The sequence below is a fragment of the Mastomys coucha genome, unplaced genomic scaffold, assembly GCF_008632895.1.
Source record: "Mastomys coucha isolate ucsf_1 unplaced genomic scaffold, UCSF_Mcou_1 pScaffold22, whole genome shotgun sequence".
Classification (NCBI taxonomy): domain Eukaryota; kingdom Metazoa; phylum Chordata; class Mammalia; order Rodentia; family Muridae; genus Mastomys; species Mastomys coucha.
Window position 1 is genome coordinate 168,352,048 of NW_022196905.1, and position 24,468 is coordinate 168,376,515.

At 48.4% G+C, this 24,468-nt stretch overlaps 1 long non-coding RNA gene across 1 annotated transcript; it reads right to left on the bottom strand.

Annotated features, from left to right (window-relative positions):
• Positions 1 to 1,888: 1,888 nt before the first annotated feature.
• On the bottom strand, positions 1,889 to 23,512 carry LOC116071269. The gene is made up of 4 exons (XR_004110798.1): positions 23,354 to 23,512; positions 15,341 to 15,426; positions 3,488 to 3,690; positions 1,889 to 2,174 (listed from the first exon to the last, which is right to left on the bottom strand). It is a non-coding gene; the product is annotated as an uncharacterized LOC116071269 (long non-coding RNA).
• Positions 23,513 to 24,468: the final 956 nt, after the last annotated feature.

The window sequence follows — 24,468 nt, forward strand, 5'->3', positions numbered from 1 at the left end:
TGAGAGGAGAGTTTTGCTCAATGAGTGCATCTTACCTCGTGTGGACCTTCCCCTAACAGATATTTTGATCATAGTAAAAGGAATAGGGATACAGAGGGTTTTACTTTTCTTTTGTATGTCTAGACCACTGCAGAATGAATTTATATATTGTAACATAACCCCCTAATGTCATCCTGGTGTTTGGAGGTGGAATATTTGGGATGTGGTTAAGTCATAAGGGTATGAATGAGATTCCTTATTAAGGAAACCCTGGGATGATAGTTTATATCTTTCAACATGTAAGGATCCAGGGACTAGGAAGTGGACTGTCAGTCAACACCGGTTCTACCAATGCCTTCATCCTGAGACCCACAGCTCCTCATCTGAGAGCTGATGTCTACATGTGTAAGTCTACATCTGAGAGCTGATGTCTACATGTGTAAGTCCACATCTGAGAGCTGATGTCTACATGTGTAAGTCCACATCTGAGAGCTGATGTCTACATGTCTAAGTCCACATCTGAGAGCTGATGTCTACATGTCTAAGTCCACATCTGAGAGCTGATGTCTACATGTGTAAGTCTACATCTGAGAGCTGATGTCTACATGTGTAAGTCTACATCTGAGAGCTGATGTCTACATGTCTAAGTCCACATCTGAGAGCTGAGGAATGTGTGTTTAAGCCATGAAGACCATGGTATTCTTGTTCCAGGAGTCCAGATAGACAAAGCACATCTGTCCATTGAAATGGTACTTCCTCACTGTGCCTGACCTCAAGCCATTACCTAAGATCAAGTGGCCAGATATCTAGCTGAAACTTGTGACATATTCTTAGAGTATGTTCTTCCACCCACCTGCTCATCAGATGTGGAGAAGCACAGGGAATGAAGGGAGTTGCTAAAAAAGAATTGTGAATGTGAAGAGTTATTTCACACAGTCACACACATACACACACATGTATAAACATAACAACAGGGGAAGTTTCTAGGAAACCAGAAGAGATGTTTATATCTGTTGAATATGTTTTATGTAGCAAGCACACCGCTTAAGTCCTTCATTCTGTTTCAGTTAAACTCCAGAACTTTACCAAGAAACTTCTCTGGCTCAGGGCACCTAGTGTGATCTCCGAGGTTACACAACTAGTAGGTAAATGATTTGAATTCTTAATGAAGATCTCTCTTGCTCTGACGCCTATGCTTTGTCATCAAATGCCATCCTTCTAAACATGTGCACAGGTATACTCTACAGAAAGTGTTACTTCCTGACCTCCTTCCTGTCCCAGAAAGGCCACATGGAGCTCTCTGAGAAACACTCTTATCCACACTAGCCACTTTCAGGTAGTGTGTGTGCGTGTGTGTGTATATGTGTGTGTGTGTTTGTGCATGTGTGTGTGCATGTGTGTGCATGCGTGTGTGTGTGTGCGTGTGTGTGTGTGTGCATGTGCATGCATGTGTGTGCATATGTGTGTGTATGTGTGAGAGAGAGAAAGAGAGAGAGAGAAAGAGAATAGTGTAGATTAACCTAGATCCTCATACATCCTAGGTAAGCAATACTAGCGAGCTATATCCCCAACCTCTTTCAACTTTATTTTGAGACAGGGCCCTTAATTTCATCCTGTAATACAGGCTGGACAAGATAATTCAGTCCTCTTGCGTCAGCCTCCAAAATACCTGGAACTGCAGACCTATGTCCCCAGGCCAGGTGCATTGCTTCCTTGATTTGAAGGGAAGTTTTATCATTTGTTATTCAATTATGTTTTCAGTAAGAAAATGATGAGGGCATCAGTATAAAGAAAAAAGAAAAAAAAAGCAATTGCCTATGCAGTAACTAAGCCCAATGCCCAAGCTTTTCTAGCATCATAGGCCACGGTGCTCCATGATGTAAAGGTTCCCCCAGATAACAAGAACTTATTTCTCTCAAAAAACATAACTTTTTATTAAGCTTCCTACAATTTCCACACACACTTTCCTACATCCTTAAATAGGAGTGATAAATTACAGAGCACTAACTAATGTTTATTTTGCAATGATGAAGCCTGGGATTGTGGAGATAAATGGTCCCTAGCAACGGTGCCTTTGCAGTTCCCGGCGGCTCTAGAGCTTTTCCGTCTCTTCCTGTGATGCTGGCCACCTCTCGAGGCTGTCCGTGTGATCTGTCTACATCTGTTTTCATGCTGTTGTTTCTAAATGAAGTGGACTTGGAAACAAAAGCAATAGGCTTGTTAGCATCGCACGCTAAATAGAAGTAACTAGATGGTAAGCTGGTGTCTGAAGGCCTCTTCCTCGGGAAGTCCATGAGAGAGCAGTCTCTTCCTCTAACTCAGGGACAATTAATCAGACACATATTTTGTATACCATGTGTTGGGGACACAAAACAAAAGAAAACAGACAAAAGACTAGGCATCATGCTTATGCGGCCATATCCCAGAGCCAGAAAGGCTTACAGAGTTCAAGGCTATCCTGGGCTATATAATGGGTTCAGAGCAGCCTGAGCTATAGAAGTGAAACCAAACTGAAAACTATTAATGGCGCTCACGTGATGACAGGACCAGGGCATGTTGGTGATCCCCATTCTTTACTCCAGGGCCACCTGTGCTTATTTGCTGACCTCTGTGTTCCATCTAGAGCAAGGTTGTAGACAGGTTCATTCCCCGAGGAAGACCTGACTGTCCTGTTAGCTGTAACTATATCGTTGCTACAATCCGTTAACACACACCGAGGCAGGTAGTTCCATAATTCTACCGCAGAGTGGATTTAAGCAGGCTATGGCAGGTTGCTCTGGAAGTCTAGCCACCATCAACACCACTCTTTCCGCAGAGGAAAAGTTCCAGGCAACTGACTTTCCAGTGAGCTTTAAGAATAGAAGTCAGGGCTGTCTGTGCTGCTCTGTAAATGCTGCGCATAGCGAGGGCATGATTGACTATGGGTTAGACGTGAGAAGGGCTGGGTAATGGCCAGCACCCTGAAGATGAGGAAGAACACCTTGAGTTAACCTATGAATCTTTGTGAGCTTCAGTCCCAACCCTTATAAAATTGTTCTGATATGACCTCTTTAAATAGATCAGTTCTTTGCTTAAAAGATTTTTATCTACTCTTGGACAATTTCATACATATATTCAATATAACTTGATCATCTCTATCCAACTCCCCACCCTCATTCTCCTTGGATACCCCACCCCAATACATGTCCAACCATCTTCATGCCCTTGCTATTAAAAATAGCCCATTAAGACCAATAAATGCTGCTTGTGTGAGCATAACCAAGCTACTAGTGAAAACCCACCCACCCACTCCCCCAAGGTAACGCCTCCTTGCTGGCACCTCTCAGATCCCCGTCACTCCTCAGCTAGGGGCAGAGCCTTATAAGCTCCACCCCAGGTATGCTGCAATTATTGACTAGCTTGATCTTGTAGACACCGGTTCTGTGGCTGAAAAGAATCAATACGTCCTCTTCAAATGAATCAATACGTGACTGAAGGAAGTCAATGAGGAAACCTTGCTCACACTTACACTGCCTCTTCAGTGATGTCCAGAAAAATGAAGCCCATTTCCCCAAGGCTTGTTTTGTTTTTCACCGTGGCGTCTGACCCAAAGTCTGAGAAAGAGGTAGGATGACTATCTTCACTCTTGGAATCTCAGCTGGGAATGTGAACTTCAGTGGGACCCAAGAGAAGGACTTGCTTATATGAGCCAATCTGGGCAGATCACTGGACCTGGGAACGGGCAGAGCAGTGGGCACTGGTTTAGTAAAAGAGGAGAAAAATACGATACTTGAGAAAAACATCCAAACCAAACACCCGCTTTACACATAATCACTCCCTTCCTCCCCAGGGCCAGGACAAGTTTTTGTCTAGACCTGTGAAAGAGACAGCCTCCCTGGCCCCCTTGGTGGCAGTCAGCCTCCCTGGCCCCCTTGGTGGCAGCCAGTGCTGGCACTGGATGGCCCCGCTGGAAGATGACTGGCTCGTGTGTTTCTATGCTAGGCTCCTGGCAAAGCCCCCAACCCTCACTATTAAGATCACACTTGCCCCAGGATGATCTTTCTTCCACCTCCATCTTTTTCAGGCACCTACCTCTCACCCCTTCCCCACAAAAAAAAATATGCTTCAGGAAAAGGCAAATAGGCCAGGTTTTTCGTCCTATAACAACATTAATGGGAGACTTGGAGACGAACGTCCAGTAGACCTAGGAGCTGTCACCACATGCCTGGGATGGAAGATTGATGCTGAGAGCCAGGATGTGAACATACCCATGAATTGTCCTTTTGTGCCAAGGTAAACTGAATGGGGAAAACATGTGTCAAGGAGGCAGAGACCGGCTTGGCTGCAATTCCCAGAGCACCTGGGAAAAGGGGGCCCTCCCTTAAATTCCAGTAACTTACAAAGCCATCAGAGTTACGACTCTTCCAGGCTCTCCTGCTTAAGAATAACTAATGTGGCTGAGTACTTCTTGTGCCTGGCATCTTTACCTGAGTTCTCACTTAACTTTGCGAAGCTTTATAAGGTCAGAGCAATGACTCCCTCGCTTCAGACATGAATAACACCAATCATAAAGAGACTAATTTGTCCAAAGCCACAGAGCTCAGAACATGGATGTACGTGAACTATTCCCAAGCATGTCCCATCAGACTGAACCCAGAGGCAGGATTCAGGAAACCTTACGTGAGAACAGCAGCTATGCCAGTCGGCTTCCCGTCGCTAAGATAACTACCTCAGCCAATCGACTCATGAACAGCAAAGGTTTGTTTAGGCTCACAGTTGGAAGATTCCAGTCCGTGATGAGTTGGGCTTGTGGTAAGGCAGCACATTGGTCCCACAATCACCTTCAAGAAGTATCAGCCCAGTGATGTAAAGACCTCCCACTAGGCCCCTCTACTTGGAGCTTCCTCACCTACTAAGAGGGACACTGTGAGGACCAGGCCTTTACACGAGAGCTTTTAAGAGATGGTCAAGAGGCAAACTGCAGCAGTGATGTATTCCCCTCTGCCCCGCTAATGGCATCTGCCAACATTCAAGAACAGAACTACAGAGACTTTCATAAATAAATGTGTTCTTCGGCCTCGCATGACAGATGGGTTTTCAGGAGCCCCCTCAGAGGACACGAGTGAAAGAGCTCAAGAGCCCTGTCTGCCTTGGGGTCTAAAGGCTTCGGTGGTAATTGTTTGTAAACTATGTGACCTGTTTCTTTCCATCCTTTCCTTTGTTTCTGTAACTATACACAGAGATTCCCAGAGATACACTTTTATGTTCTGTCTAACACAGTCAGCGTTACTAACATTGCTTCGTGACCACTTTCTATCTTTATGGAAGGCTATGAGGTGTGCTGGTCAACACCATGATCTGAGGTTTAAACAGCTCTGGCCCCCAGTGGCCTACTGATTCCCTTGGCCTTTGTGTGGTGTGGTATGGGGTGGGGTGGGGTGGGGTGGGGTGGTGTGTGTATGTGTGTGTGCGCGCGTGCGCGCGTACGTGTGTGTACACAAGTATTCATGTATGTCCAGGTCTGTAGCTGTGTCTTGGGTATTATTCTGCAGGTGCTACCTACCTTTTTTCTTTCTATATTTTATTTTATTTTATTTTATTTTGGGACAGGATTTCTCAACTATCCTGAAACTTACCAAGTAGGCTATGCTGACAGCGTCCCATGGACTCTCCTGTCTCTGCCTTCCCAGCACTGTGACTACAAGTTCACAGCACCACACCTTGCTTTTTGTTTTTCTAATGTTTGTCCTGGGGTCAAATTTGAGTCCTCTGTCTTCTGTGACAACCACCTTACCAACTGAGTGACCTATCTCCTCAGATAAACACTGTTTATTTATTTATTTATTTATTTATTTATTTATTTATTGCTTTGCTAAGGTCTGATTGCCAAATTTATTGGTGAGATGTAATTATAAATTATTTCACATTTGATAGGCACAGGGCTAGATCATGAGCCAGGAAACCCACCCAAGAGTAGATGGAGTTTCTGAGGGAAGCCTTGTAACACTACTGCCCAGAGAAGCTGCCATCCCCCTCATGGGTATGAGTGACTCCTCTTACCTCTGTAACCAAATGCCTGACATGAAAAGGGGGCAGGGGAAGAATTTTGTTCAGCTAACAGTTCAGAGAGTCTTGCCCATGACTCCTCACCCCTGCATCCCATGGTTTTGGGGTTGCATCATGGCAGCAGGGATTTGTGATAAAGGAGCTTCATGGTGGCCAAAGGGTAGACAAGTAGCCACAGAGACAGAGGTTGGAGACCTCAAAGGCACCCCCAAGAGAACTACATCCCCCAGAACCCCCCCCATTTCCTGTCTTTTACTTCTGTCCAATAATATCATGTTATGAGTCCATCAAGGGATAAACCCATTCAAAGTGCCAGCACCCTCAAGGACCCAGTGGTCTGTGGAGATGCCCATGCAGACACATCCAGGGATGTGCCTTGATTGGCTCTTAGGCACTTATTAATCCAGTCAAGTTGACAGTCAACATTAGCCATCACCACAAGGAAGGGCCCAGCACCATGGAGGCTGACATAGATGGCCACTGGTTTGTGATCATTCTGATAGGAGCCAAAATCCCTCCCTCCTCCCACTGGGGACTTCAGCCGTGTGCAGGTATTTGAGCTTCTGAATCTTTGCTGGGGTGTCACTTTAAAGACACTGTCACCTTTTGAAAGCTAACAAAAGCTAACTGTACGGCTAGTTTTCCAAGTACAGAATTTGTCCCATCAGATGGGGAATAACTCTTTACATGATCACCAATACGGAGATCACCAAATCAGCCAGGCCCCGCAGTATCTAGGTGATGTCCGGAAAGGAGAGCAACGTCCCCTGAGCTCAGCTGTCTGGGTTACACTGTGACCTTCATTCATGCATATTCATTTGGTATAAGAGGGGCAAGTACCACTACCACTGAGCTTCCCAGCTCCACCCTGATTCCCATGTGTGAAACCCCAAAGATGGGTTAGAACCTGGGAGCATGATGCTCAGGCTAGTTACATAGTAGCTGCCTAGACAGACAGACAGACAGGCACGCCATATCCTCACATGACTCTCAAATCAATCACCAGCAGCCGCACCCAGCCTCTGCCAAGGGACATAATGGGCCTTGAGGAGGGGTGGGGCATGGCACAGTTTCTTACAGAAGTTTGAAAGGTATTTATTAGGAGCGCAAGAATGTCAAGAAAGGCAAGGGACCCCAAGAGAGGTTGGAGAGGGGACGCAAGGAAGCAGTGCTAAGAGCGCAAGGTGTGTTATGGGTATGATCTTAGCCCGGGCAGGTCTCCTCCCAGAGGCTTGGCTCTGGCTAGCCAGTTCACATACTACTATCAAAGGCTCTGAGTAACATTGTTCCCTGCTGGGGCTCAGCGCTTCCTCCTGTGCCTGCACAAGGGCTCTCTCTATAAGTCAGGTGGTGGCAGAGAAGAGAAGAGAGAGCTTGTCCATGGTAAGCCAAGTAGACTCCCTACAGATCAACAGGACACTGCTCTGAGGCTCAGAGTCTCCCACCACTCTCAGCCTCCAGCCCTTACCCCTGCCCATTCCATTGAGCAGGGGCCACAGTGGTCACGGGCTGAGCTGCAGGCAGGACTGGCTCTGCCGGAATCTGTGAAATGTCATATTCTCCCAGGGTGGTATTTCCCCCACATTTTCCCCCACTCCTTTGCAGAAACAGGGCCTGTACCTCCACACCTCTGTTACACATATTGGTTCTGACAGCTCAAATTAATATGTCAGATGCCGAGCTCCTTGCTGGCGACAGGCCTTTTGACCCTATCAGCACAATCTGCTTCCCTGATTGAAAATCTCTGCGCCTCAAATTGATTCAGAGTTTCATAAACATCCCGCAGCCATGATCCAAGGAAGCCACAGATGAAAGGCCTCAGAGAGGTGAGCTTGCCCTTTTCTCCCTAATCCCTCAAGTCGGAGGGGCCTGGGAGCAGGGCAGGACACACACAGGGGTTAAAAAAGGAAGGCCTAGCCTGCTAAACTAAGAGACCCAGAGACCCCAAACTGGCTATATACCCAACAAGTCACACACCCTGCTGGTATGCTCATACTGCTGAAACAGACTAGTGAAGAGCATACACCATCGGGTACTAGAAGGCCTGAGCTATCAGTCTCTGCCATCCCTTACTCTATGACCTCGGAAAACTTTCTTTGACTCTCCAAAACAGGGTTTGTCTTTGTCAAAGGGGGCTAATCATAACCACCTGGCAAAACTCAATAGGCCTGTGGGAAGGGGAGAGAACGAGAGGAGACACCGTGAGAGAAATTCAGAGAAAGCTGAGGGACGGTAACAATGCATGGAGGAGGGGCAGAGCGAATGAGCTGAAATGATGAACATCCTAGATCTGGGAGACGGGTACATAAGAACCCACTGTCATCTCTAATTTGATCTAGGTTTTTTTTCCAACTATATTTTTTAAAGTTACAACAGGTCATAAAGTATATGTGTAGTGTGTGTGTGTGTGTGTCCCCTACAGAAAAGTACCAGCAGTGGGACAGATGTTAGGAGTATCTGTCTGTCTGTGTCTGAATGTCTGAGTCTGTGTGTTCCACACCAAAGGTCCTACAGTGGGGAAGAATCCTCTCTGAGCACCATCTGTCTGCAAGGTGTCTTGCGCATAGAATCCTCACAACTCCCGCCAGCAGACCCAACCTCCTGCCTAGTCCTTGAGCCTGGGACTGGCTTGACAAGGGTGGTGACTGGTGCCTTTTCCTGTGGTCTGCAGGGGCAGCCTGTGCTTCCAGACCTCAGGTCTTGACACACGGAGTACACTGAACAAATCCTTGCAACCACCATGCCCTGCCACTAAGCTAGGAGACTTTCTAGTGCTTTCCATCCTGCTGTTGCCTGCCCTGGAGTATAGCTCAAGGCCATTACTCGCTGTGGTCACCTGAACAGTGTCAATGAATGAAGAAGGCCAGCACCTGGGTCACTTCTGAAGGCGCAGAGAAGGCTCTGGATCTGCCTCACAGAGCATAGATGAGCGGTTCCGATGGTCTTTCCTACCTCATACAAAGCTGCTTGGAGCCAGGAAGTGGAGAGAGGCACATGCTTAAATCCCAGAGCTCGGGAGACAGAAGCAGGTGGATCTTTATGAGTTAGAGGCTCGCCTGGTCTACAGAGTGAGTTCCAGGACAGGCAGGGCTACACAGAGAAACCCTGTCTCGAACAAAATCAAGCAAATGAAAGAAACAATAACAACAACAAAACACTTCCTGGTGTCCCAGCTCATTTGAGGGTCAGTCCTTCCCCAGCGGCTTCCCACAATGGCAGGAACGTAACCATGGTTACTTCAAAACTTCTTGAGATGCTAAGGGCAGCCTCTACCCTTCCATAGTTTAAACCTAGAACACCAACCCTCCCCCCAACATCTGATGTTCCGTACAGAGCCTGCACCCATGTAATGACAGCTCCCCATTCAAGAGCAACTTTGGCTCCTCCTTCAGCTCAATGCAACATTACTAGGAAGGGCTCTGCTACTCTTTGGAATGGCCTCCAAAGGGATATGTGTTAATGGCTTGCTCTCAACTCAGTGCTATTGGAATATGATGGGAGCTTTGACAGGCAGGCCCTCATAGGAGTTCTTCATGTCATTGGAGGCATGCCCTAGAGAGGAATAGCAGAATCCAGTCCCTTCCCTTCTTTCTTTTTTCTTGGCCATCATCAAGTGAGTAGCTCTTCTGCCATGCTTCTCTGTCATGAAGTGTCCCTTCACCATTGGCCCAACAGTGAGACCAACTGGCCATAGACTTATGCCTCCAAAGGATCCAAATAAACCTTCCTTCTTTTTAAGTTGATTTTTTCAAGTGTTTTGTTACAGTGCTGGAAATCTGATCAACACAGGTACCGACATTCTCCCTGGAGAGGGATTGTCACTGTCACAAACATGCTTACAAAGGACTCATACATTTTGATCATCTAATCAATATGACAACCTGTGAGGCAATTCAGAAAGGTGTTATTCTTCCCATCCCACAGAGAAACTGAGACCCAGTAAGGTGAAGAAATTCACACAAGAATAAACCACAGTAAAAACAAGGTATCCACCATGCCCAGGGCCCTAAGTTTGCCTGGTTCACAGAGGGCTAGCCAGTCATTCTCCTTTTACTCAGATGCCTCTCTTGACATTGCTTACTCCTCACCCCTCCCCAGCCTCAGCAGCTCCTGATAGGAACCATTCCTGAGCCAGGTGGCTGTTGACCAGCATGTCACCTAGGTAGAGTGGCCTGACAAAATGCCGCACATGGGGTAACTTACACAATGGAAGCAGGTTCGATACAGAGCTGGAGTTTGGAGGTCAGAGGTCAAGGTATCAATAGTATTGGTTTCTTTTGATGGTTATGAGGGAGGATCTGTTCCGGGCCTCCCTTATGTGGCAGGTACAGTTTAGATCATAATGCCTGGTGGACCTCCTTATGTAGAAGATTGCCCAAGCCTTTCTTGTGGACCCCTCATTAGAGATTGAACAACCTTTTTTCCTGGTGACCCCTTGAATTCTGAAAAAGGTAAGATCTCAAAAGGTAACAAGGTGGGGGTGGGGGTTGTGGCACACACCTTTAATCCCAGCACCTGGGAGGCAGAGGCAAGAGGATTTCTGAGTTCGAGGCCAGCCTGGTCTACAGAGTGAGTTCCAGGACAGCCAGGGCTACACAGAGAAACCCTGTCTTGAAAAAAACAAACAAACAAACAAACAATCAAACAAGGTGGGGGTGGGTGGGCAGCTGTGAGTTGAAGGGTTGTGGAGTCACACAAGGACACCAGGAGGATGTGTGGAGAGGACAGATACACCAAAGGCTGATACACAATGGGGAAGCTGGCCCAGTGCCCCCATGGCCCACAAGGCTCTGGAGACTGTCATCCCACTGGCAAGGGAAACAGGTGTGTCATAAAACACCACTGCCTACAAAGGACAATTACTACAAGATAATTGCTTTCCTAGTAATAAAAAACAAAACTTAGCTCTGGGCCTGTGAGCAAGTCACTTCCTCATTGGCAAAGGACAGAGGTTAGACTCAATAGCTGTGTAAGTCCCTTCCCACTCTCTCGAGCTCCTGGTTCCAAGACTCCTCCTGATTTTAATGGAACCGGTCAGGAGTTACGTGAAATTGGTTTATGGTCAGTGCTCAGATAAAATCATCTTCCTTTCTTGTCTGCTTCTTTCCAGACCCCATTGCTCTTAGTTTCCGTTGCTTCTACCAGATTCCATGAAAGATGGGGGGGGGGGGGGGGAGGAAGAGGGGTGTTAAAGAAAGCTCCCATGGGTACTCCTGGAAACGTCAAAGAGAGAGGCTCCCATGCCCCAGTGTGACTAAGATGCCTGTTGGCTTCCTGAGAACCTAGCCAGGCTCTTCTGAAGGCAGCAGGGTGGCCACAAGCCCACTGAGAGAGGAAATGCATGACAGAGCCCAGCAGACATTGAAGCCTTGATCTCCAATTTGAGCCTCTTGTGCTTCACCACCTCCAGGAGGAGGGACTGACTCAGACTAGACAACGCTCCACCCCTCAGTTCATCGGGGCTGGCACAGAACAGGAAGGACAATGTCTACCCTCCTCCCAGGCCCACCTTTCCTCCACTGCTATATCTACTAGCTCCCAAAGGTGATGCTGAGACAGGTCATCTCACCCTAGCATTCATGAGCTGAGTAATGTCCGTGGCTGAGAATTGGGAAACCTCTCCTACTTCTCCAAGTCCGTTCTCAGTGCCCCAGGGATGGAGAGAGAGGCAGCTCCCAACTGGCCTAGGGAGCCAATTCTTCTGTCCCGTGGGGAGGCTGAGCCTGTACACAACCTCACAGCTGCGGAGGATGGGGTGGGATTGAGAAAACACAGGGAGGAGCAGGGATCAGCTGCCCACAAGGCCCCACAGAGTGCATGATAAGAAAAAGCCAGACTCCTGGGCCCAACTCCAGGTCTCTCCAGGGAAAGCGTGTCTTACCCACAGCTTGACAGCGTGCTTTCCTCCTTAAAGCACTTTCTCTTACATCATCTAATTTGGGACTCGCCTCAGACCTAGGAGATGCTCAGGCAATTGCTGTCCTTACTTTACAGCAGACGAAATGATGAAAACAGATCACTAGATACAGAATCACACAAGGAGTAAAGCCCAGACCTACGTCCTCTGAAGCTCCTGGTTGCCCTGTTACAACGGCATGAGGCTCTAAACTCTACCTTAGTTCCTGTGACCGGATTGGATGGTGAAACCAGGTGGCAGAAGGGAGTTCAGGGAACGAGGCCCTTCCCCGTTCCTCACTGCCACTGGAGAGTCTATGAGAGTCCACGGATCGCTTGGGCTGCCCACTAGAAGCCAATTAGAAACTGTCTGGAAAGCCTGTGTCCAGGAAGCCAGGGAGATGGTGCTATGGATAAGAATGTTTGTTGAGCAAGCATGAGGACCTGAGTTCACATCCCAGAACCTGGGTAAACCTTAGGGTTGTGACGAGGCAGAGAAAGGAGGGTCGCTGGGTTTTGCCAACTGCTAGCCTCGCTACAGGTTTGGTAGTTTGGGTGAGAGTTTCTGTCTTGGGGAAATAAGGATGGAATACAGCATTCTCATATATATACATGCACATACACATGTGCACACACACGCACACATACATGTACACATACACAGAGTGGATAAAGGTCACTCAGACCCCTCCATTCACTTACTAGCAGTTGAATAAGGACAGTAGACCTTCTCTGGGCAGTTACCTTTGGTTATGTGTGTATGGCAGTGTGACTTTAGTGACATAAACCTTCAATATCAAATGGACTGCGTTTGAACGGGATCTGTCACTTCAATGTATGGTCTCAGGCAAATCCCCTGACCTCTCAGAACATCCCACTCCCTTGTTCTTGAGTGACTTTAACAACCTCCACCAGCCTCATCTCTTGGTACATGTCTGAGTCTGGTTACCAGGATTAGCTCATCTAACACAGTGCTACTCCATCAGGAGAGAAGACACCCATTCAAGGCTCCATATCCAAGAACTGATGGGGTTGGGGTTCAAGGCGGGGACAGCACGACTCCCAGACTCTGCTCTTAAACTCCATGTCTACCACAAGACACTTGTGCCGGGTGGCGTAGGCCTTCACTGGGCTATGCTTATTTTTGCTATAACGCATATGACAGCATCATTTAAACCTTTACACCACCTGCCTGCCTGGTACCTAGTACCTGGAGGGTGACTACCCAGGTGACCTCAAATGAGACAAGCAGGTTATCCCTGGCTGCTCCCCTTGAACATGCAGGCTGAGTTCTGTTTAGCTCTGCGCCCTCATTGTCACAAGCTCCATGTCCCCATCCCCTCCTAGCCTCGTCGGCTGCTATTTACCCCCGATGGTTTGGTTTATAGATACATCATATTCCTGGAGTCTTGGCCTCAACTCCCGGTCTCTCTCCTCCCCAAGTGTTGCCATCACCCAGGACACTGACCTCTGCTTGGGAACTTGGTCCCTAGCTTGTGCCCTCAGTTCCCTGACTTCACAGTCGATGCCTTTGGCCCGCTCCTCTTTAAACACTTTTTCCCAAGTTTCTGAACTCATCATTTCCAGACCTTCACTCTGGTCTTTCATGCATCCTTCCCAAGGCCTCTGAGTTTTTACCCCATCCACAGAGGTATCTCCCTTTCTCCTGTCTCTTCTGTACAATCAGATATGGTCTCTGTTGATTCTCAGAGACTCAGTAAACATACCTTTTTTTTTTTTCAGAAAGAGAAAGACGCACAGAAAGGTTTCATAGATCAGTGTGGAAATACACAGTGATGGGAAGCCATTCTGCAACTCGGCCTGCATCTTGGCTCTCTCCATCTGTCTCTGAGATTGACGGACTGGGTCTGACTAACAGAGCTACCGGCTACTTCCTAAACTCAATGTGCTCCTCCCTCCAGCGCCCAAACAGATGAGCAGCTCCACTCTATAACTTCCAGAGGAAATCCCAGAGCTTTCAGGGGTTACCGGAAAGTTTAGAGTGCCTACTCCCACCTTTGCTTGGATCGCTATGAGCATTAACACCCATGACAGCAAGGAAGGGAACGAGGCCATGCATTTCTGCTTGGACCTTTTCAGTTCCCTGGTTAAAGTTATGAGACCACAGGCCTCACTTTTTAATCTCAGTCCCTCCCCAACCCTGACCTGGCATAGGAGTCCGCCCTGCTTATCTCTGTACCTCTGCCTCTCTTGCTCAGGTCTAAAAATCCTGCCATTTTTTCAACAGCAGAGGGTGAGGCCAGGCCAGAGACCCAAGGGCCAACTTAGACTTAACCCTCTTTCTCCATCCCACCTGGCTAGCCAGTGTGTGTACACGCTGGCATCCGAACTAGACCAGGGTTCTAAGGAGGGGAGTCTGAGTCTGCCCTGTCCTTTGTGCTCTTCCCTTCCATACATCCCCAAATAATGACGTCCCTAGGCCCGAGAAAAAATAAGCATATCCAAACACTAGCTGAATTGAATAGAACTTACCAACGGGCTAGTGAGATAATTCAGTTCTATTAAAGAGAGATAGCTCAATTGGCGAAGTGCTTACCTGGGCAAGATGGCATGTGCTTATAATCCCAACCCCAGGGAGACAGAGATAGGCAGATCTCTGGGGCTCACTGGCCAGGAAACCTAGCATATCCAGCTAGTCTCAAGTCCCAGGAAGAGATCCTATCTCCAACAATGAGGCACCAAGGTTTACTTCTGGACAGCTACACACAAGCAGCACGCACAGGGCCCTATTTCCAGGCCACACTCTTTGTTGTGTGTTAGTTTTCCATCCCTGTGGATACACAATATCTGACAAAATCTACTTAAAAGGAAGAGACTTTTTATTTGAACTCACAGTTTGGGAACTTTTCTCTGTGGGTGTTTAGCTTCATTGAGTCAGGATATCATGGTAGAAGTGTATGGCAGAGAAATCTTGCTCAACCGATGGCAGTTGAGAAGTAAAGGGAAAGATGGCATTGACCCTAAGTCCCTTTTGAGGACACATTCTAATGACCTAAGCTCCTTCCATGAGGCCCCATCTACCAGGGTTCTTCCATCTCCCAAGTCAGGGGCAGGAGCTGAATCTGTAACACAGGGGTCTTTGAAGAAGCTTTCAAGACCCCAACTGAAGCAACATGATTGTCACTGTCACTGCCAGTGTTTCATGAGGTCCACATACCAGGCTTTACTGAAAACCCATACACCTCTAACTTATAGCAGATTCTGAATACTTTTTCTAGACCATGTATGTGACCCATTGTGATGTTTTAGCCAATGAAAACCCTCATATTTGCATGGCTGCCTTTTAAAAACATAATGAAGCTGAGAGTTCCCAACACTTGGAGAAAATGTAGCCATTGTCACATCTTGGCCAAATGGTGGGGGTGCTAGTGTTTGTTGTCAATGGAAGTCCAGCACTCACCATCCATGATTCTTGATAACAAGGAACAGCTGTGCTCCTGAGTTCGAATTCATTAAACTCCACTTTTCATGGCTTCAGTGCGTGCTCTGCAAAAGAACAGCTTCACTCATCTCTTGGTTACAATGTTGCTCAGTGGCCTCAAGAGGCCATCTCAAGGGACTGATACTCCACAATTTGGAACACAAATCACCTCACACTGCCCGTCCTCAGGCAGCACACAAATATACCTGAGGATGGGAAGAGGAATAGGGACCTATTGAACAGCCTGGAGGTTTGGCACTGCTCCCCTGTCCCTCCCATCAGCATACACCCACACATGCTCATGAAATGTCCTCTGTTCAGATAAGATGCTCAGCTGCAATCACCCACAGTAGAGAAAGGTTTTGATTCAGCATTTCCAGAGCTGACAATACACTGCAAGTATCAATCCAAAGATAGAAAGGGCTCCACCCAGCCAGCCCTCTTGAGTCTGAGTTGTAGAACAGCTGCTTTTCAGGTTAGACCCCTTTCAGGTTAGGCCTGCCTCGATGGGCTGGCTAAGGCCAGATGAGCAAGGTACTTCCAGACATAACTGTGTGGGAGGAAATGTGACACTCAGGAGTGAGTTGTACCACTCACTTGTGTACCCACAAGAACAGAGGTCTTCCTCCCTAATGGGGTACATCCTGCTCCATAAACGGGCAGCTGGTCCTTTCAAACAGTCCAGAGTCAGAACGTTTTGCTTAGAGAAGAGGGCCTTCGCCATTCTGATGACAGAACCCGAGTCTGTATCAAAGTACACACAATAACTGTGTCACGGTCAAGTTTACAAAATAGCAGAGGTCATTGGTCCATGATGTCACTCAGCTGTTGCACAGCGACCCAGTGAGCTGTCAGGCAAGGGTCCTATCTTGCTTTCAGATGAATCACAGAACTGAAGCTACTTTTACAAGATCACACAATTGGTTGATGACCGATTAGACGGAGCTACCACCTGAAGTTGCCAGCCCAGAGAGAAAGCCATTCATCTTTCTCTTTCCTTTTTCTTTTCTTTTTTTCTTCTTTTAATTTCAGGGTCAAAGTGAAACTGTAAGCTGTACCTTGACCTCGCAAAGTCCCCAAGGGAAGCAGAGCTGGTGCCTTAGCATCAGAATCACACACAAACACACACACACACACACACACACACACACACAAACACACACACTCCCACCGGAACACAGATGTATAATCACAGACGTAAATCCATATACTTCCCCCCCTCAGTTGCAAGACTAATCTAATGTAAGCCTGCATTAGATCTTTTTTAATTCCAATTCTCTCAGCCTACCAAAGGGCATAGTGGGAAACAGTGTTCCAACTCTACTGACCTGAGGTAATGTCTCTCCCAGCTCCAGGCAGCACCCAGCTCCTCATGCTGGAGCCTCTGCATGGCCATCTTTGCCCTAACTTCATGCCAGGCTCCAGGACTCTTCTCTAAAGTGTCTACATCTCTCCTTCTCTCCACGTGCAAAGCCTCAGATGACTTCGAATCCCTTCTGTCCCCTCTGCATTTCTAGCAAGTCCCGGCGGTGCACGTCCTCCATTGGATCTCCCTGAACTCTACCAAATGTTCAAAATGAGCCACAGAAAGAACACTGTGGTTACTTAATGACCAAAACAAGGAGGCCTGGCTCGGCAGCAGAAGTCTCTTCCCCTGCCTCATGTGTGGCCCTAGACTTGAGTTCCTCAAGGTTGGAAGGGTATCTCTCTTTCTCCCCACCCCACAGGCAGCACCATGCCTGGGACACAGCAGGGGTTCACAAACTGCCTGTGCCAGGCACTTGGACCTTAAAGTCCTCATCCATTTTCTCATGTTCTCCAACCACGGGGAAAGAAAGCAAAAAAAAAAAAAAAAAAAAAAGACAGGCCGGCAAGTGTTTGGGGGTGACCACTTCACTCCATCTGGCTGCTCTCTGTTTTTAAACCTGTCTGCAGGTTTTCCATTTTTAAGCCAGTCTGACTCCCGTCTTTCAGCCAGCCCTGCTCTCCAACAGCTCCTGATAAAACAGGCTGCAGACTGCAGACACTGAGCGGCTAATTCAGGAAGCAGTGCCCTGCCTTTATTGCTCAACAGGGCAGGCAAACGGTAAGAACTTAAAGGATGAGTATCAGAAGTCCCTGACTGCCCCACCCCTTCTCACTAGAGCTAGAAGTTCCACCGGCAGGGAATACAGCCCAGCTCTGTATGGCCCAAGAGGAAATTCACAGCTGGGGAATGAAGTGTCCACTAGCATGTGTGAGGCCCTGGACTATGTCCCCAACACACACACATACACACCTGAAGAACAAAGTACTGACCAAATTCATACTAAGGTGTAGAAATGGGTGCTTTTGTGGCAGCTAACTGATGAGGATGCTCCTTCCAAGAAACAGAAAGACTCAGAGGTAAATACTTGGGTGGAGACAGGACTCTGCTAGCAGCCAGGAGAGGGAAATCTGGCCCCAGCTCTCCCCGACTGCTCTTAGGAAAGCTATCCTCTCTGTTTCTTTGAGTATAATTTGCAAAGCTATAAAACAGAATGTTTCAAGATAGACTCCAAGAACCTTTTAAGATCCTATTTCAGTTTTCCTCCAGCATATTTGGTATTGTGTTCCTAACCCAGCACCGTGCGTGTACCAACTGTTTATCATGAATGTGCCTCAAAGTTCCCATTGTTCAGAGCATGAGTCAAACAATACCTGCCAGGAGACTTTAGAAGACAAGGTCACCACAACCTTAAGAAACAGAGTGCACTCCTGTTGACAAACAGACCTTAAGGAGGAGCCTGGCGTGGGCTGACAAATGCCATTTCCCCATCACGTGAACAGCATGCGGAGTACGAGGCACAAACTCAGATGGCCATGACGTCACCCAGCAATCCATCGAAAGGGTCTGTCCTCATGTGAGTGGCCTGTTGTCAATCAAAGCACCATTTCCGCTCCTAGCAATAAGAGCAGAAGCTCCATGAGACTAAAATAACCCTTGTGACACTTGGTTTGAGGTGGCAGTCACCCTCTGATGTGCACAGTGATTAAACACTGTGGCTCTCTCTGACACCTGGGATTTGATTAACCCCCCTCTGTGTGAAGAGTCATGTTACTTGTGTGAGGTAAATGAGGCAGGAATGATTGTCTTATTATGTTGGATGGAGGAATGGAGCTGTCTACGTGGCAGCCAACATGGAAACACAGTTCGGGCATTTTGTTCTGTTCCGGTCCCCACTATACTGCCGCCACCTCTCTCTTCTATTTTCTACCCCTGGTTCAGATTTGAAAGCAAAAGCTGGGGGAGATGAATCCCAGAAGGAAATCTGCCTGCATACCTGGCCTAAGGTTACCTGTGAGTTCTGCCTCCTAGCTCCTACACCAATGCCTAGGAGCAGGACCCAGCCAAATTCCTGCTAGCTACAACTGTTCCTTGTACAGCCACCTGGCCCCACAACTCCTCCAGCAACAAGGGGTCCTAGCTCTTCTCCACTCTGCCTAGCCCAAGCCAAGGTTCACGCTGGAATTGCAAAACTGATGGACACTGGCTCTGACTAATCAGTCAAGGCAGGTAGAGGGTTAGAGAAGAACTACACAACCAAAAATGGCGGGCAGAGACCAGGAGAGAGAGAGAGAGAGAGAGAGAGAGAGAGAGAGAGAGAGAGAGAGAGAGAGAGAGAGGAGAAAGGACACAGGAGAAAGGAGGAGGGGGAGTGGGAAGGGCCAGGAGAAAGCTGCTGTAATGTCAGGGTAATTGCCCTGTTTAGGATTATACTCTGCCAGCATTTCACTAAACTTTATGACACCCAATGACAAGTTAATAAGCTAGATACCTCACTGTGCGTTTAACAGATGCCCGGAGCCTCCTTGTGTAGGGAGGTAACCTTCAGCCCACCCCAGCTCAGGAAAAGAAAAAAAAAAAAAAAGACACCACAAGGTGTTGGGGGTAGGGATCCAAGAAAGTGGGGAAACTGGTTATTTCTGTTGTCAAAATGGCCCCAGCAATAAATCACCATTAATGATACTGACATCTATCAAAGAGGAGCCTTGGTTGCCAAGGCCTTTGAAGTAGAAGCACCTATAATTTCCTACCTGTGAAAGGTACCTTTGTGCATGTGTTAGGCTGGAGTTGGCGTGGGAGAGGTGGAGGAGTTCAGAACTTCCGCCCACCCATCCCGGTAGCAATGCAGAGCAGAGCGCATATGCAGTGGCCTCTGCCACCTTGCCCATGCCTGGCCTGACTCCTGACTCTTCACAGGCTTCAAGCTGAGGCCCATGGGGCTCCCAACCCAGATAGCTAGGGATTATCAGGGAGGGACTGGACCCAGGCAGATCCCGGAGCCTCCAGCCCTATCAACAGGCTGGTATTCCCAGGAGGGGGAAGTGCTATCCCCTGTCTGTCTACTGCATTAACCTCCAAGAAGGCAGGCCTGAATAGCTGAGGGCTGTGGAGGGTCGGCCCTCAGAATGACTGTGTGAATGGGGAAGCCTCCTTCTCAAGGTCCCCAGAAAGGACACCGGGAAGTCTGAGAAAAGCTGGTCCCGGTTCCTTCTCAGCTGCCGGCATGTCTTCAGCAAGTCTCAGAAAGGGAAGAGAGCCTGAGTTAGGAGCTGTGGCTGATATGACAAACGCCACAGACTGGCCAACCAAAGGACAAACACCATCTCAAAGAGTCAAGGATGACAAAATCCAAGATGGACCAAGAGGTGGTGGTACATGGCTTTAATCTCAGCACTTGGGAGGCAGAAGCAGCTGGATCTCTTGAGTTTGAGGCCTGATCTATTGAGTGAGCTCCAGAACTGCCAGGGATATACAGAGAAACCCTGTATCCAAAAAAAAAAAAAAAAGGTTGGGGACTTCTCATTGGCTTGGAGGTGGTCACCTTCTCCCTGTGTTCATCCCCTCACAGCTTCCTGTACTTCCTGCCTTGGTCTCTTACTGAGACATCAGTCATATTGGGCCAAGTCTGCCCCAACAACTTCAACTTACTTTAATAACTATTTTAACCACCGGTATTCAAAATCATATTCTAAGGTCCTGAGGTTAGGTGGGACTTCAATGTCTAAATTGGGAGGAGCCGGTTCCTCCCATAACAAAGCCTCAAATCTGAGCCTTGTCAGGTGACACAAAGCCTCTAAATGCCACCAGGCTGCTCTCAGCTTCTGAAATTCTCATCTTCCGGAAGAGAGACGGGCTTTCCCTCAGGCAATCATCCCTGGCACCTGGGGTAGTTTGTGTGCTCACATCTTACTCAGAGTGGGAGGATCCCCTGCTCCTGTCTCCCAGTTGGATCCTCTTCCATGTGACTTGGACTGAGAATCCTAGTGTGCCTCTAAAGTAAACATTTGTTGGGACAAACTTGGCCCCACGGCCCATCTAGGAAATTAACATGAATGAGGAGATCCATCATTTGCTCAGGGCCAACAGCTAGCAAAGGCCCAAGCCCAGCATCTAACAGGCTTTGAATTAGACTTCGATGATTCTCAACCTGGGGGTGGAGGCCCTCTCACGTGACCCTTTCACGGAGGTCACCCAAGACATCAGAAAACACCGATATTTATGATTCATAAACAGTAGCAGAATTACAGTTATGAAGTAGCCGCAAAAATAATTTTATAGTTGAGGGTCACCACAACATAAGGAATTGTATTAAAGGGTCGTAACATTAGGAAGGTTGAGAGCCACTGCCTTCGGGTAAGTGAGATTCTGAAGGTGGTTTACCTGACCTCTAATCATTTGTTTATGTAGGAAAAGATACACAGGACCAATACACACACACACACACACACACACACACACACACACACACGCATCCATGCACACACTCTGTACCCCTCTCCAGCCTTCCTCTGTCTCTCCCCAACAAGGGCCCTGGCCTCGGAGGTGCTCTAGGGATGAACTGGCTACCGTGGCTCTGTGGAAGACAGCTTGTTGGCAGAGGTAGAAGCGGATGGAATAGAGGACATTTTTTCCTTTGAGGTCCAAAAAGCTGTCAGCCCTCTTCAGCTGCCCTGGGACCTGATTGCCACCAAGAGGGATTAGCAGCCCGATCTGTCCTGATCTCAGCCACTGGCAAACCTAAGGAGCTGTTCAGTCTTGAGCTCCAAGAGATTTCAGGAGCAACTATGGCCTTTGGCCTCCAGGGAAATAAGGAGACCAGGATGGGAGGTGAGTTATCTGTGTCCCTAAAGCCCTGACCGCTAGGGAACCAAGCTAGTTCTGGTGTGTGGAACCAAGAACCCTGGGGCCTAGAGATCCTATGCTGGGGAAAAACGTGAGGTCTGCCCCAGAAGAGGTGAAAAGGGGTGGGCCAAGTCTGTGAAGCACTGCCTAGGAGTCACCTGTTTTTCTGAACATTATCGCCCTGTTTCTCTACACAAGGATTTAGAGAGAAGGAAGGAGAAAGAGCCACTTGGAGCCGAGTCAGAAAGGAAGTGCGCCCAGCAGCCCTGGGGACTGTTGTCCCTCCTTGTTGTTGATACTGTTGCTCTGAGTGACAGGGCTGGTTGGCTGCCTGCTTAGGTTTTGTCCATGGCCCCTCCCCCTTTCAGAAGGGACAGAAGGCCAAGAGTCTTCACCTGGTCGGTCACCATCCTCACACTTCTTCCCCTACAACTTGGCCCCTCTGGGACAGCAGGAAATCAACCGCTCTGCTGAAGAGAAATCCCCAAGGGCATGTGCTACGGTGCAGTCTGTAATCCCAACAGCCAGAGACAGGAGTTCTAAGAGTTCAAGGCCAGCCTGGGCTACATAGTTAGACACACACACACAAACACACACACACACACACACACACACACACACCAAAAAAAAAGGGGAAAGGAAAGAAAATTCACCCTGGAAACAAAGCAACATCCAAGGCCAAAGAGCTTGCCTGAGACATCAACCCCCAGCTAATGACAAAATCTGTTCCTTTCAGGACAGCAGCTTCTGCCAAGTGCAGCCAGGGCCATGGAAGAGCGCCCTCTGAACAAATCCTCCAGGTAGGATCTCTGCCCTCCGGGATCCCGAGTGTGGAGAGACATCAGGAACTCTTCCAAAGAGCCCTCATAAACATGTAACTCCTCCTCGTTGTGCCTAACCAGCCAGGCCGTGGCCGACAAGCGGAAGAAGAAATACAGATTTGCTGAGCACCAAATTGGGTCTAATGACCCTGGCCTGTCTCACAGGGTCATCTTGAGAAATTGCTGATGTCGGAGGATGAGTGTAAGCAGCTGTTCTCCATTTGCGCTCAACAAGAGAAAGGGGCCTTGAATTACAGCAGGAGGGAAGCAGGTTAAAACCCTCCGAAGAGCTTCCTGGCTCAGCGGCTTGTCGAGAGCGAGAGCGCCGTAGTGCGTTATCACTGGATCTCGGTAGACAGCCCTTTCCAGTGAGACTCTGAAGGGGAATAAGGCTGATGATCTGCCAGTAGGCTGCATCAGGAAATTTATTAGGTCATTGATCCTTTTTCCTGGAGGTATGGACTGTGTGCCCATGGCCCCAGGCATGGCTGGGCACTGGATGACTTTGACAGCTCCTACCATCAAAAACACTGAAAGAGCCAAGTATGGCGGCACACAGATTTAACCCCAGCCCTTCGGGGGCAGAAGCAGATGGATCTCTGTGAGTTCCAGGTCAGTCAGGGCTACATACTAAGACCCTGTTTCAAAAGAAGAAAATGATGGAAAAGAGAATCCCCTAAAGCTATCAGAGCCAACCCTCAACACTTTGCTAGTAGTAATCAACCATAATATCGAGAAGAGCCAGTATGGAGACCAAAACAGATATTCACAAGGCAACAGCCAGAGTGCCCTTCAAGTAGGGTGAGCTACCCCACGGTGCCAGCACGGGCAAGTAGGTCTCTGGTTCTAACATGTAGAGTGAAAGGGAGACCACATAATCAGAGCATGTTATTGCCATGGAAGAATCCACCCATTTTACAGGTGGGAAGGCTGAGGCCTGAACATATAAGCAGGGCCTTTACATAGTTACTGCTGCGTTATCTGGAAGAGGAAAATCCTAGTTAGGAGCCTGACTTCACTCACCAGCTCAGCAACCACGGGAGAGTCATTTAACAAGCTGCAGCCTTCCTAAACTTCCGGAGCATTGAGGAAGTTAAACCTCACACATGGGGCGCTGCCATCCACTCAGGGCCACAGAGCAGTGACCGCTGTCTCGCAGTCCTCATTCTCCATCCTCTAGCCCTTCCTGTCAGTCTGCCTGCTGCAGGAAATGGGTCCTGTAGATATTCGTGCCACCAGAAACAGCACAGCTGTTTTACCAACGCTGCTGTTTTTGCAGATTAGGAAATGGAGGGCGCTATCTGGCCAGAATGCTTGAGAAAAGGATCAGAGGAGGAGGCTGAAGCCAGCTCCGTTGACCTTCCACAGTGATGGGGTCTTCTGGGATCCCTGGCCAGCAGGACAGTGGACTGTGCATGCAGCTGAAAGGCCAAAGCTGGTCGGTGGCCCCAGGTCCTCAGCAGCCTCCATTTCCACACACCCCAGGCACTTGGCAGGTACCACTGAGCTATACCTCTAACCTCTGATTAACACACACACTGGAGGATTACCACCATCCAGGGATGGAGGGCATCTATTGGACAGTTTGCCTACTTAGCCCCACCCTGAGACGGTCCTCTGTCTGCTCCGCCTCCTAGAACGAGAGACACGCCCTGAGTAGTCCTCCTTCCTGAATTCTGGGTGAGCCTTCCCAGCTCAGTCAGACAAGACATTCACGGTTACTCATTTTTACAGAGGGAGAAACTGAGGGTCAGTGACGTCGGCCAACCTATCCTAGATACACAAGGAGCTAAAGTGGCAAATCTAGAGAGCAAACCCCAGGCCCTGAAGTTCTAAAGCCTCTGTTTTCCTGGGATAGCACCCCCGATTTCCCATCATGCCTTTCTCTCCCAGTGCTCTTGAAGGTGCTTTCCAGTTCTGCTTGGTTTTGTATTCTTGCTTCTTTTCAGATCCATAATCCCTCTGCCTGCTTTGTTTTGTTTCGGTTTTGGTTGTCCCTGGTTTCTTTTGTGGTACTGAGATGGCCACTGGGACCTTGTGCGCGCTAGGCAGGCCTTCTGCCTCTGAGCTTTATGTCAACCCGGCCTTCTGAGCTTCCGGGTCTGACCATCCCCTTACTGCCCAACAGGATTCTGCCC